The following is an 18,399-nucleotide window of genomic DNA, read 5'->3' on the forward strand; positions in this document are numbered from 1 at the left end:
TTTAATTGGGGCTGGCTTACAGGTTCAGAGGTTCAGTCCATTATCATCAAGGCGGGAGTATGGCAGCATCCAGGCAGGCACAGTGCAGGAGGAGCTGAGCTCTACATCTTCACCTGAAGGAAGCCAGGAACAGACTGAGCATCCTTCGGCAGCCAGGAGGAGGGTCTCCAAGTCCACCTCCATAGTGACACACTTCCTCCAACAAGGCCACACCTTTTTTTTTTTTTTTTTTTTTTGGTTCTTTTTTTCGGAGCTGGGGACCGAACCCAGGGCCTTGCACTTCCTAGGCAAGCGCTCTACCACTGAGCTAAATCCCCAGCCCCTAAGGCCACACCTTTTAATAGTGCCACTCCCTGGGCCGAGCATATGCAAACCGTCACACCTAGAAGATGCTCTATTATCCCTGCTGGGGCAATGGGTGGTTGTAGAATGTCCTACAGGTGAAGGCAGGTACAAGATAGAACAAAGCCTGTCATTGGACGAGAAGGAAGGATGGGCGGGAGAAAAGTTTGAGGGAAGAGGAGGAGACTGGAGAGGAAGTGGCCGAGAGAACATGGAGGCTGACGTTAAGATTCCACTCTGCACATTTACAGGTTGTTACGAATGTTCTTAAGGGATGGATGTGTTCAGGGCTTTGTACATCTAGGTGGGCAATTATATCTTATCAATGGGATCAGAGGTTATTGTGTTGTGTGTTCTTTCTTGTGGCGGATTAAGTTTAAGAGAGTTATGTGGCAGCTGGGACACTAGGCCACCACAGAATTGAGATATATATGTCTGGCATGGCGGCAACCTGCCTTGGGAACTGGATGGATAAAGGGATTGTTGCCAGGCTCAGAGGGAAGCCTTCGGCAGTGTGATGGGGGATAGAGCAGAGCAGGTGAGACGCTTTGCTGACTGAGATGAAGACATCTACCAGATATGTCGGGGCACTGCGGTGCCGGACCTAGTGGGGGTAAAAGACAGCATTTTATTTTTTATAATTTTACAGCAACAGGTGATCTTGAAGTGTCGGTCGAGGGGAGATACATTCAAGGCAGAAGAACCATCTAGGGAAGTCATGGCAAAGGCTGTGGGGTGCCTGCCAGTAGAAAGGAGGTGGAAACGACCAGTAGGTAGGACCTGTGCTGGCTGCAATTGCTTACCCCTGACAGTCCCAAGATTCTGGAACTACAGGCCTTTCCTTCACATACAGCTCGCATTCCTGAGCCCCAGTACCTGGCCCACTTCTGGGAGGGGGACTGGGCTGTCAGGAAAAGCTTCTGACCTCCCACCATGCCCTTCTTTCTCCTTTCCACATGGTGATCTTGATTCCTTTTTTTTTTTTTTTTTTCCGGAGCTGGGGACCAAACCCAGGGCCTTGAAGCTTCCTAGGCAAGCGCTCTACCACTGAGCTAAATCCCCAACCCCGGTGATCTTGATTCCTACAGAAAGCACCACAGAAGACCACGTGGAGCATGGAGATGAGCAGAGACCCAGGAAGGGGAAGGTGACTGGGGAGGGGCATCCCGGAAGGGGGAGGTGACTGGGGAGGGGCATCCCAGGAAGGGGGAGGTGACTAGGGAGGGGCATCCCAGGAAGGGGGAGGTGACTGGGGAGGGGCATCCTCTGGGTCTGTGCTGATGCTGGCAATGCTAGCAGCAGATAATAGCGCCATGAAGATACACTTCGCAGGGGCAGTCCTGCTGGTTTGCTTTGTGTGCTGGTCAGTTCCCACGTGGTCATGGTTAGGCAAAATCCTGAGGGATCAACAAAAGCTTTAGAAAGCAAATAAAGGGAAATTATAGCTGATGTTGTTAAAGAGGAAGAAGACTATGACCTTAGCAAAGTAAAGGAGGAGCTGTCGCCGTGGGGCTGTGACAGCACGGGCCAGCACCAGAACACGCTGTGATTTCCTTTCCTTGAAACCAAGAATGTCATCTGTGACCGTGAACGAGCCCTCTCTAGGCTGCCGGGCTGCTTCTTGTACTACGGAGGTGAGCGGGTCACTCTCACTGCTCTCCTGCCTTTCAAACTTCCTGTTCCCTTCCTGGTGTGGGGGTGGTGATGGTGAAGAGAACTTCTCCTGACCCCGGGGGTCATAGGATCTCACAATTCACAAACAAGCACTGGTGGAGGTGGGGCCCTTTATTTTCTTAACCTCGCTTTGCCTCACAGCCGTGTCCCTCAAGAAAAGGGAAAGGAAAGGAATGATTAACACCATTGCACATGTAGGGGAAACTGAGGCTCACCATGGCGCAGTTATTCACACCGTATGTAGAACTGGCACTAGGCCAGAGGACTTCCGAGTCCCAGCTCTGCTGGCCCTGTGAGAGCCCTGGCATGTGTGTGTGAAGACGCCTTGGCAAAGCCTAATGCTTTGATACTAATGTTAAATACTTAGAGATACATGAAATGTTCATTCCTTTTGTTTAAATCCAAACAAAAGAACCAAACATTGCCACGCATGGAGGGGTGCCTCTTTAATCCCAGCACTCAGGAAGGAGGCAGAGGAGGGCAGATCCCTATGAGTTTGAGGCCAGCCTGGTCTACACTGCAAGTTCCAGGCCAGCAATGACTACATAGTAAGACCCTGTCTCTAAAAGTAAAAGTAAACAGAGAAACGAACATGGATGGCTCTGGGTGTGGCTTTGCCTCCAGCCCCCACATCCATGATGGACGTCTTCTGCATGAAGGCAGAGATGGTGCTCAGTCAGCAACTTTTCCTCTCCTGGGAAGAGACAACGAGGAAGGAAGCAGGTGACTGATCATCTCAGGAAGTGGCAAAGGACACCAAATGCAATTTGACAGATAGTTCTGGAAAGTTCTAGATGGTCTTGTCAGGGCTGGCCTTTTTAGGACTGGCAATGAACAGGAGATAGTTCTGGCAAGTCTGAGGGGTACAGGCAGAAGGGACACAAAAACAAGGAACTCCAGCATACTGCGGGGGTGACCAGAAGGCCAGCGTGCTCAAGGCATAAAGAGAAGGGCACCCCAGCTGAGTTCTGGAGGGCTTCTTCAGCTGCAGGAAGGAAGGACCTGGTCATTATGTAGGGGAAATGTGAGAGTGTCATCATGGAGACCAGGTAGCAGGCATAAAACAGTTTAGGTCAAGGTGCTAGGGGCTTGGGTTAGAGGTAGACTAAGGTGGATGGGAAGAGAAAAAGCAGAAAGAATTTTGGAGGGGAGCATCAGGCCTTTTGGGATCAGAGCTGTAGGCAGGGTTGGGATGAGCATCGTGCTGGCTAGACTTGTCAATTTGACACAAACTATAGTCACCTGAGAGAAGGACACCTCAATTGAGAAAATGTTTCCAGAAGATTGGGCTGAGGGCAGTCTGTAGGTATTTTCTTAATTAGTGTTGACAAGGGGGGGCCCAGCCCATTAGCCCTGACTAATAGAAGCAGGAAGAGGAAGCTCTTCCAGGCTCTCTACATCCCCCTCCTCTTATGCTTTTGGCTAGGACAGTTTGGAGGGTGACTTTATCAAGAGAGAAAAGAATAGAATAAGAGTAATGTTGAGGGAGGGAAGAAATCAAGTGTCCTGTTTTGGTTTGGTCTGTCTGTCCCTTTGACACAGGTTCCCACTATGTAGCTCAGGGTGGCTTCAAAGTTGAGATGCTTCTGCCTCAGTCTCTCATGTTCTGTGACTAAAGGCACATGTGAGTATGCCTCGTGAGTGTCCTGTTACCGACGAGGGGATTAGAGGTGTCTGTTGAACAAGTACAAACAGCTCCCCAACAAGCTTGGTTCTGGGGAGGCTTCAGAAGATGTGTTAATTCTGGGAGTCAATTGTATGGTCGGGTTCAGGAACTGAGGCCACGCGGCTTCCCCTTCACCCTTTAGAAGTCACCCCCAAACAGAAGAGGTCCCCACTCAGGCCGGGAACTGGGACTTTATTCTCTGAAGAAGATGACCCTGGGAGGTTGGAGAGCTGGATAGGAATAGGGAAGTCAGACTAAGCAAGAAGCTGGCGCAGGATGAACACTGAAGACCAGAGCTGTCCCGCCTGGGGGTCCAGCTTGACTACAGCCAAGCTTTTACCCTGATAGGTATTTCAAAGCACCCTTCTGTAGGAACTGAGCCACCCAGAAAAACCTGTAGTGATTGACATTTGGAGGTCTGAGTGGAAATACCAGGGGACCCCACTTAGCATCCTACAAAGAGGCCCGCAAGTCTCCTGCCGTCTTTGCAACCAGGTTTCCTGTTAGCATTTGGCCATCACGGGATGGTCAAGGTTCATCAGACACCCAAGAAAAAACCTTCCACACAGAAGACAGAGATCCAGTCAGAGGAGAACTCACACAAGGGGAAAGAGAATGCACGAGGGGAAAGAGAATGTCGAATGAATGGCTTCCTCAAGAAGATTAGGGGCAAATGGGACCTATGAAGAACAGTCAGATTCATGAAGGGTTCCTGGGAATTAGAACCGATGGCTGAGATGGAAAATCCAGTGGGCAGAAAATAAGGGTCATCAGGCAGTGTGTTTAAGGAAACCCTCCCTGGCCCCCAAGAAAGCATTCAGAGGGAAGCAACGGTTGAAAACCAGACAGGAAAGAGTTCCACATTCTGTCCAATGGGAACTCTAGAAAACGAAACACGAGAAAGTAGGAAAGCGATTACCAAAGAACTAATAACAAGAAGTTCCCAGTGCTGGAGGCCGTACCTGCTTTGCAGGGAACGATGACATGCGTGAAATTAACGTGAAATACTAGACTACCAGAGAGGGGATGTTGAGTATCTTTCAGAATACGGAAGGTGAACAGAGACTAGAGACATCTTCAGAGACGAAAATACCAGGGTATTAGTTTCCTATTAGCTATCTCAGGGAAACTTCTGGAGGGAAACTGCTCCTATGAGGAAGGAAAACAAAAGAATGCATGGGGGGCTGAGAGGCAGGAGGCCACTGCGGACTGAAGGGGGCGCCCAGGAGGCAGGAGGCCACCGCGGACTGAAGGGGGCGCCCAGGAGACAGGAGGCCACTGCGAACTGAAGGGGGCGCCCAGGAGGCAGGAGGCCACCGCGGACTGAAGGGGGCGCCCAGGAGACAGGAGGCCACTGCGAACTGAAGGGGGCGCCCAGGAGGCAGGAGGCCACCGCGGACTGAAGGGGGCGCCCAGGAGGCCACCGCGGACTGAAGGGGGTGCCCAGGAGGCAGGAGGCCACCGCGGACTGAAGGGGGCGCCCAGGAGGCAGGAGGCCACCGCGGACTGAAGGGGGCGCCCAGGAGGCAGGAGGCCACTGCGGACTGAAGGGGGCGCCCAGGAGACAGGAGGCCACCGCGAACTGAAGGGGGTGTCCAGGGGGCAGGAGGTCATGGCAGACTGAAGGGGGCTTCCCAGGCAGACAGAACAGCAGCAAAGGCTGAAGAAGGAGGGGGAGGAAGCTGGGCATGACAGTCCTGGAGACTAAAACTGGCAAAGTTTAGTGATGAGTTCAACCATGCAAAACCTTCCTTCCGGTGACAGACTTTCAGGGTATGGGTTGACCTAGCCAGATGGTAAGAGCAAGCTAAGCAAACTGGAATCATTAACACTAGGGAAAGAAAAGATGTTTGCTATGAGTGAAGGATATTAACATAATCATATCAATAAAATACTGAGGCCTTTGCCACCAAGGTTAATAACCTATGCTCTATCCCCCAGGACTACACGGCGGAAGTAGAGAACAATATTGGTAAGTTGTCCTCTGTTCTCTGCATGTATACTATGGCATACATACACAGGTGCACACACATATACATACACGCATGTGCAACACACATACATGTACATACACACATGCACATACGCAAACACAAATAAATGAATACATAATATAGCATATTTCCTACAGTACGTAATTAATAGGTAATATATGACATTCCTCATTTAGGGACTAGAGAAAAGGCTCAGAGACTAAGAATATGCATGCACCACCCATGCAGAGGACCTGAATTCTGTTCCCAGCATTCATATCAGGTGGATCACAACTGCGTCGAACTCCAGCTCCAGGGGAGCTGATACTCTCTACTGGCCAATGTGAGTACTGCAACTATGTTCCCTATATCTGTCTGTGTGTGTGTGTGTCTGTCTATCTATGTATCTCTGTATCTAGTCTATGTATGTATGTATGTATGTATGTATGTATGTATCTATCTATCTATCTATCTATCTATCTATCTATCTTCCTATCTATCTATCTATCTATCTATCTATCTATCTATCTCTTCTCCTCCTCCTCCCTCTCTTCCTCCTGCCTCTCTCTTTGGCTTAAATAAAACTATTTATACTAAATATTTGACAAAAGAAGTCACTGATATTTAAAGTTTCAGGACTGATTAACGTTCCTAAGCAGAGAGTGCAAACAGTGAGAATCAGTCCCGGGTCCCAGCCTCCCCAACACTTAGATGTGCTGATCTGAGGATGAGACCATTCTAGAGGATGTGAGAGGAAAGTAACTCAGGCTAAGAGTTTCAAGGAGGCAGGAAGCTTCAGAGCGGAAGGCTCTCACACCTGCTAGCATGAACTGCTGAATCAGGAGCCTTGGGTCAGCGGCCTTGGCCCTTAACATCGACAGCTGGAATACGCTTGTTAACCCATTCCCAGATGAGTTTACAATGTAGGATTTCTGCCCAGGCAATGTGCTGCTTACAAAAACATCTGCTTTGGAAATCCCCCGTTTAAACAACAAAACAAAACAAAAGCCCTCCCCCAGCATCTGCAGCATGGGCCACTGATCTTGGTCGAGCTGATTCAATGCACAGGAACTGCAAGTCTTTGTTTTCAGGATAGATGCTATTTCCTCTGACCTCTGTACTGATCTTTAGTTAACAGGGACTCGAAAGAGGGGCTCAGAAGAGCCCAGAGGACTGTGGTTCAAGCAGGAAGGAGCGCTCAGCTAATACTGTGGACCCTGCAAAAGTACTAAAACTGAAATTATTTGGGGGCCATGAATGTGATAGAACTTTATATCCTTTAGACATAGCTTGCCACCCTGACCTTTCCACGCAGAGTGGATTTACCATGGGTGACTGTCATTGTGTTACTTGTGGCCTTTCAACTCCTGCCCCCGGTGGAGAAGAGCCTTCTGGTGTGTGGCCTGGGTGTTCTCTTGTCAGGGAGAAATGTGTCTTGCCCAGGAATTTTGTCATCTCTTTATTGGATACGACATCATTAAAAATTAAATCGCATAAATCTTCAATTAAGTCTCTTCACATCGCTTACATATGTAGTATAGGGGCTCGCGTCCTGGGTCTCAGTGATGTTAGGCGTGTTCTACACTGTGCTGCTTCCTTAGACCTTGCCCTCTGTTTACCTTTAAAGCAAAGATAATATTTGAAACCTACCTATTTTTAGTTATTTACTATAGTTTGTGCTTATTCAGGCACTTGAGGTTAAATTTATATCTGCATGGTGGTGGTGCGGTTAGTCTCTGTTGGGGCCAGATGTTTCCAGATTCTTGCCTGGTGTCTTGTTTAAAGAACTGAAAACCCACATACACACACATGCACACACACACATACTTAAAAGCAAGCAGAATTTTTTTCTCAGAAGCAATGAAAACGTATAGGCCACAAACCCCAGGAGAGAGTGGGCTCTGGGTGACCAGCACCAGGTGACCATTTGGGAATTTATTTTATTGGGCTAAGAAGAGGAGGAAGAGTTGGTTGCTAAGGGACAGGGGACAGGTAGTTTCCTTTTTTGATTGACAGGCTTGAGTTATATAAGCCTTTGTTTACTGTAAATGTCCTTCCCCAGAATGCATCTGCTTTTAATCATTTGCACACCCAATTATGCATAGTCATAAGGTGACCAATAAGATTTTTCACCTAAAAGTTCATTTTTGAGAACACAGTTTTCTTTCTGTTCACTATGCCTAGTTCTCAGTCAGACATTACAGGCCGCAAAGCGGGCGTGACTAATTTGCTAGGGAGCCATTGCTTTGAGGGGCCTGATTGCCTCCTGGGAGAGGGGTATGTGTGCAGCTTGTCCAAGGTTGCTAAGTGCTTTGCCGATCCTCTTCCTTCTCCTTTTCCTCCTCCTCCTTCTTTTTCTTCTTCTTCTCTTCCTCTCCCTCTCCTTCTCCAACCCCTCCTCCTTCTTTTTCTTCTTCTCTTCCTCTCCCTCTCCTTCTCCAACCCCTCCTCCTCCTTTTCCTAACACACTCAAAATCCTCTGACTACAGAACTTTTAAGGAGAGCTGCTCTCCAGAAATGGAGCCCCCATCAGCTTAACCATCCGCTCTGATTTTTCTGGGCTACAAATGTATCCTGAGTGCAGGATGTCAGAGACACAGTCACCCCAGGAGTCCTACAGTTGGAGCACCTTCCAGTGTGGTCCTGGGATATGGTGACGTGGTGAACACCCAGGAGAACATTTACCTGCTGCCGGCTACCAAATGCTCCAGGAACTACCAGGAGATGAAGCCTTGCCCAAGACAGTCTCTCCATGCCTTCCAGTGCCCAGAAAGACTGTGAGACCAGAGGCCTGATATCCAGTAGCACTGTGAGATGGAGTCTAAATGCTTACCACGGCCCTAGTCTGAGGCCTAGTACAGTGTGACCCAAGCTGGAGTCCTCTGAAGGGGTGTAGATATAGAGATTGTTGGACCCCGATCTCTAGGGTTACTGGTTCCGTGGTCCCAGGTGGGCCTGAAAATGTGCCTAATAGGTTCCCAGGTGCTGCTGCTGCTGCTGCGTTCAGAGTTCACTGTGAGACAGACTGTCCTACACTAATTCCCTCACACTCTGCAGGTGGCAAAACATGTGGTGAGGTCACAGATGGTCAGAGGTCAGCACCACCCAGAGAGAGGCCAGACCTACGGAGTAATTAAAGCCCCAGCAGTCAGGGGTGAACTGGCAAAGATGAACTAACCTGAAACCCCTCCTCTGTGGAAGACCATCTCCCCACCTCTCACCTGAGACGGCATCAGGTAGGACTTTTCTGTTTTGAGTGTAAGTATGAATGACTCAGTCCCCAAGCCCTGTCTCTGTCCCTGATTGTAGGTGCAGCTTTCCAGGTCCCCGCTGTGTACTCTAGATACCAGTCATCCTGAGGAAAGACAGACCCAGGAGCTCCTGGCACAGTGGGAGGCAGGGGGAGATCATAGGGAGGAGAGAGTAGGCTTGACCCTGGCCCCTTGTGAGGCTTGGAGGACCAAGGGATGAGGAGACACTTCAGAAGCTTTTTGGGGATCATTTCCTTGTCTTCCTGTCAATGGGCAGGCTCCTTTCAGCCATAGGATCCTTCCTCTCCCTGGGTCTCAGAGGGAAATGCAGAGCTGCTCGGACCTGGAAGACCCTCACTTCCTGGGTAGTCAGGCATAATTGAGGTTTTAGGATATTGAGGTTTTTAAAGATTTATTATGTATATGAGTGCTCTGTCACATACATAAACTTCTTTGTTATATACATATACTCCTGTATGGCAGAAGAGGGCATCAAATCCCATTATATATGGTCATGAGCCACCATGTGGATTCTGGGAATTGAACTCAGGACCTCTGGAAGAATGGCCAGTGCTCCTAACCACTGAGTCATCGCTGAGCCATCTCTCCAGTCCTAGAAGAGGGCCTCCTAACGATATTCTCCTCAAGCAGCCCTGTTCCTTTGTCTGCACCTGTGTCCACAGCCATGACGTGAAGTCCCTCCAACATAAGAAAAGTACCTAGCATGCTTCTACACATAGGAAAAGTTCCAAGCTTCCCAAGCGATCCAAGGCTTCTGCGAGAATGAGCAGAGAAGGAAGCTTGCAGGCCTAGTACTTCTGACTTGGATGTGAGTGTGGACTGTTGCTCTTCCCAAAGCGTGGGCATGAAGATGGGGCAAGGAATGCAAGGAGATGGAAGGAGGGACCAAGGATGGCTCTGGAAACTTCCAACGACAGCCAGAGCATACCAGCAAGTGGGCGGGCTTGCCTTGGAATTCTTGGGTCTGGGTTGACTGGCCACTCTGAGGAGAGTAGGGAGAAGTGAGGAGCCCATGATTGCTCAGGAACTCAAGATGGTCTCTGAAACTCTGCTAGTTTCAAAGGGCAGAGCCAAGTAGCCCAGAGACACCCCTCTTCACCCTGTTCACCCCATAGGAAAACCCTGAGACCGCCCTAGGAAGTGATAGACATCACTAGCAACCCTCCTCCGCACCCCACACTCCCATTCCCAAAGCCCCTGCTGCAACCTCGAGGGCAGGGGAACATTGTCTTTTTGCCTGTGACTCCTGAGAGCCCCCGGGGTCCCAATGCTTCCCATAAGATGACACTTCTGCAAGCCCAGGGGCACTTTTGAGACCCCTTCCTCACATGCCCTGTGCCCCAGCTCCTCTGTAGGATGGCTGACAGCTCAGATACTTCATCCAGTGGAAGATTTAGGCAAGGATTTTACCTCGATGGTGAGACCCTCCTCCTTTCCATAGGATCAGTGCAAGAGGCAGCTGGCTTGAGGCAGCCTTTCTCTGCGGTACTGGATTTAATAACCCAAGGCAGATGGCCACAGCTCTCTTACAAAAAAAAAAAAAAGTTCCCTTTGTCTTGTAAATCAAGGGAGGATGTTTGAGTTGGTGTGGATATCTGGTTCCCTGGTAACCCCTTTCCTGGTGGCTTTAGCATCCTTGATGAGTTGACACCCCACCCCTACCCCCACCTGTGGTTGCCATGTGGTAGGGTGCTAGGTCTCTGGGTCCTTCTGGGCCATCAGCTAGGTACTTTCCTGTAAGAAGGACTTCCTTCTCCCACCTTTACCCCTCGGACTTTTGGACCCCACCCGGCTGCACCGTTAATTACTGAGGAGGGCTGTATAAAGGCTGTACCTGCCCCAGGCTGAGTTGTTGGTTTGGGTGAAGCTTGAGTGTGTTTAAAGCTCCTGATTCTGTTGCAAAGACATTGTACTGATCTGTGAGCAGCTTTCTGGAGTCTCTAAAGAGCTCGGGGATGGAGGGATAAAGACGATGATGCTTTCCAGACAAGCAGAGCTGGGTTGGGGAGGCAGAACAGCGAGCTTACTGTTGCTGCCATTTTATTTTCCTGAGGAGGAGGAAATCTGAGAAATCAGATTTCATGTTCAAAAGCACTTAGATTCTGGAGTCCTGGGAGCTGTCTTTTGAGGAAGTTGTGGGCTGAAGTTAATAAAAAAGTAATAAGAGATCTCTTTCATGTATGTGATACAGCTCACTGCTCTGAGCGGTTCTTTTCCCTCCCGACCCACACTTCGGAACATTGGGAAGACAGAAAGAATAGAAAGCAAGGAAAGAGGCCAGGGGCAGAGGTGGTACATACACCCCACTGCCTCTGGCTTGTCCCTCTCCGGGTCCCCTGTGGCTATGTATCTATTATCCCTGCAAAGAGCCTTGTTTAGGACCGGAGCTGGGAGACCACGCTCCGTGACTTGTGAGTCTCATTGGTTTTAGGATTACTATTGTGGCTGGCTTTATTCTTGTTTGAATAACATAAATACACATCTGTCAAGAACAGTGGGCAGGCGGAGGCCCAAAGGACCTCGAATTCTGACTAGGAGGTAGGAGTGGGAATTGGGTTGGGAAAGTACAGGCAGAGTGTGTGGGCTGTGAGACTGAGCGCGCCGCGTACAAGACGGCTTCAGTGAGCCATACCGCGACAGCCAGAGCCATTCAGGAATCTAGGAGTGCTGGGCTGGGCAGGGTCAGGCACCTACCTGGTCTTCCTGAAAAGGGATGGGAGGGCCTTTTATGGACCCACAATCCAAGGCTGGCCTGGAAGTTGCTTCAGGAGCCTCTCCTTAAAGCCCACTTCACCCTTAGGAATAGCACAGACTGAATCTTTGGTGGGATCTGCCCACTCTTACACCCCTCTGGATCTGCTATCCAAGGGGTAGCAGGGACCTTGGTAGCAGGTAGCCTAGCAGGGACCAGAACCCAAGACTACGCACATCACTATAGATGCTCAGCCCACAGAGCCCTCTAGCCCAGCTTCTTACTGCTCTAACCAACCCAGGGAGCTCCAGGGACATGGACATGGCCCCTGCCCTGGAGATTATGTCCAATGAGACACAAGTCATTTATTCTGTGTGACTCTGTGATGTTCAGACAGGTGACACAGATGTCAGAGGGACCCTCAGAGGGCCTGAGTAGGATGGGGGTGGAGATGGACATCATTGGATGAATCTAGATCAAGGTTTGGTGCCTTGAAAAATCAGCCAGGACCTTCAGGGGCCAAGAACAGCACTGTCCTACAAGAAGCCACCCCGTAAAGGGACTCCTTGCCAAAAGGAAGATGGCCGAAGGGGAACAGAGTTCCCAGATCTGTTATGGAAGCACCTTCTCCAATCTCAAAGTATGTCATAGTCTGTTCCTCCTCTGGCTGTGTGACTGTAGTCAAGTTCTATCTCTGCCTGCCAAGTTGTCTTCCTTTCCTGTTAGGTCTGTTGTTAGGCTTTAAATCTCAGCCTGTGCCTGGACAGAGCACACCCAGACAACAGGTTCCACATGGAGAGGTTTAATGAGAGAAGAAGAGAAGAGAGGAAAGGCCATGAGCACGTGGTGGGAAGGGGGAAGGGGGCAAGAACAGAGAAGAACAAAGAGTAAGAGGGGGTAAGAGAGAGAGGAGGGGGCAAGTAGCCCCCTTTATAGTTAGGCACAGCTGGCTGTTGCTAGGCAACTGTGGGGCAGAGCATACCTGGCTGTTCCCAGGTAGCTGTGGGGTTGGAGCTTAGACAGAATACCAACATCTGTTGCTCTGGTCTCACCCGTGGCTGGCTCAGCACTCTGCCTGTTACCATCTCTCTTTGTCCCTTTTGGACACATCACAAACAAGGGGCTGCTGAGCATAGGAGACCAGTCATGTGCCCATCACTGTAAGGTCCCGATGAACTGCAGGCTCTAGAAGGAAGGATGTGGGTCTCGAGCTGTAATGCTGACTGACCCTGGGCAGATTGCTTCCCTTCTCTGGTCATCCAGCTCCTCATCAGTTGAAAGAGGCAATGCTGCCATTGTTCTCCGTGAGGCGCCGTGTGTGGCCTTTGAATCCAGTGCAAAGCTGTTGGGTGAATGTGGGGAGTGAGAACGGCCATCTTAGAGCCAAAAGAGAATCCTTCCCTCACTCTCTGCTGGGATCCTGTAGATCTGGGGCAATGAGGTTTCCTCCTACCTAGCAGGGAGCCAAGAAATCATTTTAATTCTCCTCCATCTCCATCATAAAAAAAAAATGAGATTGCTGCTTACCCAAGGGAGTGCTGTGAGACTTAATGGAGTAATGCTGGCAGAGTAGTGGGGCCTTGAAGTCACTCCCTGGGATGACTGCCTGGGCTTCTGGGTGGGGTGGGAACTGAATGCTGGCCAGGAATTTTCCCTGTACCTTCTTAGTCCTGGCTTCCCTGCCAAGGCTCTTGGGCTGCAAAGCTCTCCCTATCCCCTGTCCTGCTAAAGCTCCATGTCCTACTGAATGTGTAGAGCCTAGATTCTGACAGGTCCTTTCTGTGCTATCCACCCTGGTCTGATGCCCTCTGCAGGCCACGACTTCCCCTGGAAGGACCTTGCCAAGCTCCTCTCTTTCTCTGTGATGCCTCTGCATTACAGAATGTCCAGCGGCAGAGATTCAGTTCGATCCCTCTGGCAAAGAGCTCCAGGCATTAACAGCCGAAGGATTCCACAAGCATTTATTGTGGAGCTCAGCTCTGGAGGAAAGCAGGGTGCATTAGCAAATTCTGGTGCAGCAGAACGTTGACAGGAGGGGATGCATCCAGGAGGGGACGTGTATCCCTGCACAGTTCAGATACAGCTAGTCATGCCCTAGGAGGCATCCCCTCTGCGTGGTTTGTGCAGTCTTAGGGTTGTTCTGCAGAAGTAATGAGCACAAGAACGATTGTGCTACCAAGTTGCTGTTCCTGCCTCCCCTGTGAATACCTGTGAGACACTCAGATCGCACAGCCTCACTTGGGAACACCTGTGTGGAGCTCAGCTAGCACAGCCTTATTGCACTTCACACTGAGGTGGTGATAGTGCAGGGGACAGGAAGGTTGGTTTGCACTGAGGTGCTCTGGACATGTCGCCTGCAGGCTAATTAGGTTTGATACCTGGGGAAATGATACCATGTATAAGTAAGTTTGACTATAAGTACTAGAGAAGTCCCAAGGAACAAATGTTTTCAAATGAGACAGGAGACTATCTTCCTAAGGAAATATCAGAAGACAGACCAAGTCTTTGTCTCCGTGGGGTCAGGGACACATAATTGCCATTTGTCTTCTTTCTCTTCTAAATAGGACTTCATCTCCAAGACTACTCTATGACCCAAATGTTTTCCCCCAGTTTTAGTCATTCCAATATCAGTAAGAGTAAAAAGGAAAGAGAAAGATACATCAATTCTCTTTAAGAAAATGTCCCCAGGGCCTGTCAAGATGTCTTAGTGGGTATAGGTGTTTGTCACCAAACCTGAAAACCGGAGTTCAATCCCTAGAAACCACACCATAGCAGGAAGAGAACTGACTTCTTTGTGTGGTCCCCTAACCTCCACATATAGGCTATAAAAATTTACAAGAAAATGCCTGAGTTTGTATTGTAGGCATTTATTTTTATCAGCTTACTTTAATAGGGGTTCAACCTCCTTTCTGGCCCACCGTTCACCAGAGGTAGTAGAAAAGAAAGATTGTTAGAATATGGGAGAAGTGGAACGGTTTAGAAATAGTTCTTTGGGAGATTCCTCTCTTCGTTCTCAACCCAGATCGTTAGCAAACACCAAACGTGAGTCCGCGGCTGCAGTCCAGTCCACTTGGCAGACACTACACAGGAACCAGCAAGGGCAGTTTAATCTAGAAGAAACCTGGAGGCTAGCCAACTGGCCCAAATCTGGAGAAGCTTCAGGAACCTCACGAGAAGTTCGTTGGCGAGTTCCTCTCTATGAAGTCACCACAAGTGAAGCTAAGCAATGTGATGTAAGGCGAACCAATACATGAGTCATTGAAGACTAGGGAGTTGGAGCAAGGCAAACCACTTCTCGAGCCCCCACTGTCTATGGGGTCATATTTATATTCCTTCTGAACATCACATGTCCTTTCTTGTGTCTGCTCTAGCAAAACATCCTTTTACCTCTGTGCCCCAGCAAAACATCATTTGACATAACTGGCTTCCCAAAGAAACCAGAAGCTCCCATTTCATTGTACTTATCTCTTGCTTAGAACTTACTCACATAGCCACATCTGCTGAAGGAAATTCTGGGCAATCAAAGCCCAGAATGACCATGAGGTCAGCTAACTGTTGTGTAGAAGACAGGGAGGACAAATATTGGGTGCCAGCAAAGAGTGGCTGCCAGTAGTGTGGGTCTGTGGAGAAGGCTATGCACTGAGTGCAGGGGCTAAGAGTTGGGGAATGGTACATGTCTAACCATTAACCACTCTCTTGGAAGTCAACTCATCTGATGGTGACCCCCAGGGCACAGGGACATGGTGTATGATGCTGATGCCGTGGACTGGATGGCCTCTGATCCTTGCTTATCCTCCAGCTGGAAGTTGTTCACGCTCTAGGTTTGCTTTTCCTGGGAAGGACCTGCTTTGTCCAGGTGCTGATTCACACAGTTCCCAAGGCAGAGCTCAGTTCCTGAGCTGCCTGAGTTTCTCTTTTCTAGACTCCTGGGATTGCTCCTTGCACTGGGCTGTTGGGCACAAGGGACACATCTCTCCTTCAGACTTTGCTTGAGCTGTGCCCCTGTGAGCAGTGCTGAAATAGCCCAGTGCATGAAGCTCCCCTCTCCGCTAAGGCAGACCTCATGGTAGGTGTTTGCAACCCCTTTTGCATTTGGGCTGAAACTCTGGAGGCATAGGAGCCATCTCTACATCTTCCCTCAGTGAGGACCTAGCCCAGAGCAGGTATCCCTTGGGATATTCTGAAGGAACACCGATGAACAAAGGTTATCCCAACTCTGGACCTCCCACTAAATGAGAAGTTCAAATCCAAGATGTGTGCTCTTGGCACCATGGTGGTGGTTCCAGCGTATGTGGATGGATTTAGGAGCCTGTGACTCAGCTGTGTAATGCTGGGTAGATTTATTTTGAAGCACCAGAAATGGCCCAACTTACTGTCTTCTGAGGGTGGTCCGGCTTCTGGGGCCTACTCAAAACCAGATGGAGGCAGAAAGAAGTCGGTTTCAAGCAAAAAGAAAAGTCAAGTACAACCCGAGTGTCAAGATATTAGTACTGAGTTGTTCAAAAAACCCCAGGCTGGACACACTGTGAGTTGTAGAAAGTCTTATGTCTAAATCATTTAAGTCACTCCAATAAATAAAGGTCTCCAATTGTCCCTACATGGATGCTCTTGCTCCCCCAGTGGTGCCTGTTATGGGGTTTTCAGCAGCTTTGTAAGGCGCTCTTCTTCAAGATATATCAAGGGAAGCCTGAGGACCCTGCTAAGTGTGGCTCTGACATAGCTAAATCACAGGCTTACCTTCTCCTCCCCTTACCTCCTCCTGGGCACAGTCTACAGGTAAAGTGTATTTGGATGCCCCTGGGTTTGTACTTTTGCTCCCTGAAAGTGATCTTAATTATGGTCAGGTTTCCCAAACAGCTGGAGGGCCCTCCCCACTGTGGGAGGTTCCCCCTCCTGCCAAGGGGCCCAAGGCTGCCATGTACCTAACCCCAGTCATAGCCCTCAGGAGACCCCAACTTCTTCTATCAGATTTGTGCCTACAGGAAATTCCAGGCTTCTCTGGAGACCATCTTAATACTCATAATCTTGCCCTTTGACCTGTCTGGCCTGGCTCGGTCCTAGACGAAAGTAAAGTAAATAAATATGATTCTGTTTGATCACACACACACAACATTTATCTTTCAGCAAGACGCTTCCTGAGGAAGCGCAGTGAAGTACTTTGGAATGACAGACTGCTGCATCAGTGTGGCTACGCTGTATGGAACCCCAAGCTAAGCCACATGGTGGACAACGCTGGGCCAGGCTGGGCACCCCAGGGCCCTACCCTTCTCCCCGAGACCTTCCAGGTCTATACCACCCTCTGGACTATCAAAGGTCCAAGCTTTCTCCAGCTCCCCAAGTTTAGAAGAAAGTGATCATGGCTAGTGAGGCCAGCAAGTTCCCCCTATCCAGGAGGCACGATCTTTCTTAGACCTGTTGGCCAGCGTGCGGTGGGGCTGTGCAGGGGTACCCACATTTGCTGCTTCTGTGCTGTGTTCCCTGCCTTCTCGGAAGCTTGAGGTGGGTAACGGATGCCAGTCCTCTTCAGGTTTGAAAGGGAAACATCTCTTCCCTGAGATGCTTGTCACAGCCCTTTTATGTCTTTGTTCTTGTCTGGCCTTTGGACTCTAGAGGACAGCAGAGGTCCCAGACATTCTCTTAGGAAGCTCAGGAACCCCAACGCTATTTGGGAAAAGCATGCGCTAGCCAGCTAGTAAGAGTAGACACTTCCTCTGAGGCTCTCCCGGGCACCTTAAGCTCATCACGACGAGCCCTGATTTGCTCACTAACCCACTTCTCTTTGCTGCCCCACACCCCCAGCCTTTCTTCTACTGGATGTCCAAATCATGCACAGCTCACCTATGTCTGTCTGGTTGGCTGCTGTAACAAAATTCTTCTATGTGGTAACAACCCGCCAAGGGAACTGTGAGTGAAAGCAGTGTGGCAAGGTGCCACGCTGGAACGGCTCGAGGACCGCCTGGGTCTGCGAGTACTTGGGGGCAGTGTGGAGCCACAGAGAGAGAGGTACCCCACAGTGCCATGCAGCCCCACGGGTGCCGGCACTGGCGCGGGATAAAAGGTTTAGCAAGTTTTTTAATATTTACTGCAACACATTGCTCACTCTTCTAGGTCTGCGAGTTCAAGAACAACGAGTTAGTAGATGGGCTGTCTGGCAAGAGCTGGCTCCTCTCTCATAACCGGTCACCTCCCAAGGCACCACTTGGTCATAGACAAGAATAATGAGAGTTAGGTTTAGCCCATGAACTTTGGATTGGCACAGATATTCAGGCCAGAGCTCCCGACCTGGATATCACAATCTGACCATATTAACCACCTCAACAAAACCACACGGTGAACTTAAAGAGGAGAGAAACTGCTTTGGCTCATGCTTTGAGGCTCCAGTCAATAAATGAGTGGCCTCGTTATTTAGGTCTCTGACGGAGGTGCTGGAAATAGTGGGAGCACTGGGCATAGCAAACTCCTTACACTATGAGCCAGGAAGCAAGATGGAAAATAGAAGATGCAGAGGGCCCATAAGCCACACTGAGGCACACACAGTGACCCAATGATATCCCAGTAGACCTCACTTCCTAAAGATCCCACCATCCCTCAAAAGTGTCCCCTTAAGGACAATCCTTTAACACATGGGCCTTTGAGGATTCTTATCCGAGTCTGACCAGGCAATTCTCTAATGTTCCAGAAATGTTCTTTGTGAAGAAGCTATTTCATTTGATACAGTTAAACTGATCCCTTGTCTTTCATGCATTCTACCAACCATGCATCTACCATCCCACCATCCAC

The 18,399-nt window shown here is 49.6% G+C and overlaps 1 long non-coding RNA gene across 7 annotated transcripts in view; it reads left to right on the forward strand.

Annotated features, from left to right (window-relative positions):
* Window positions 1-1,610: 1,610 nt before the first annotated feature.
* The window catches only part of LOC102553680 (uncharacterized), a 31,576-nt gene continuing 14,787 nt past the window's right edge, over window positions 1,611-18,399 (forward strand). For 3 of the 7 annotated variants that reach the window (XR_015633108.1, XR_015633101.1, XR_015633104.1), the window contains exons 1-4: window positions 1,611-1,976; window positions 5,624-5,654; window positions 5,853-5,998; window positions 8,713-8,891. This is a non-coding gene — a long non-coding RNA (uncharacterized LOC102553680). The remainder of the gene's footprint in view (window positions 1,977-5,623; window positions 5,655-5,852; window positions 5,999-8,712; window positions 8,892-18,399) is intronic. The other 4 variants (XR_015633109.1, XR_015633107.1, XR_015633106.1 and 1 more) reach the window with 3 other exon arrangements.

Source organism: Rattus norvegicus, chromosome 11, assembly GCF_021556685.1.
Source record: "Rattus norvegicus strain SHRSP/BbbUtx chromosome 11, alternate assembly SHRSP_T2T, whole genome shotgun sequence".
Taxonomy (NCBI): Eukaryota; Metazoa; Chordata; class Mammalia; order Rodentia; family Muridae; genus Rattus; species Rattus norvegicus.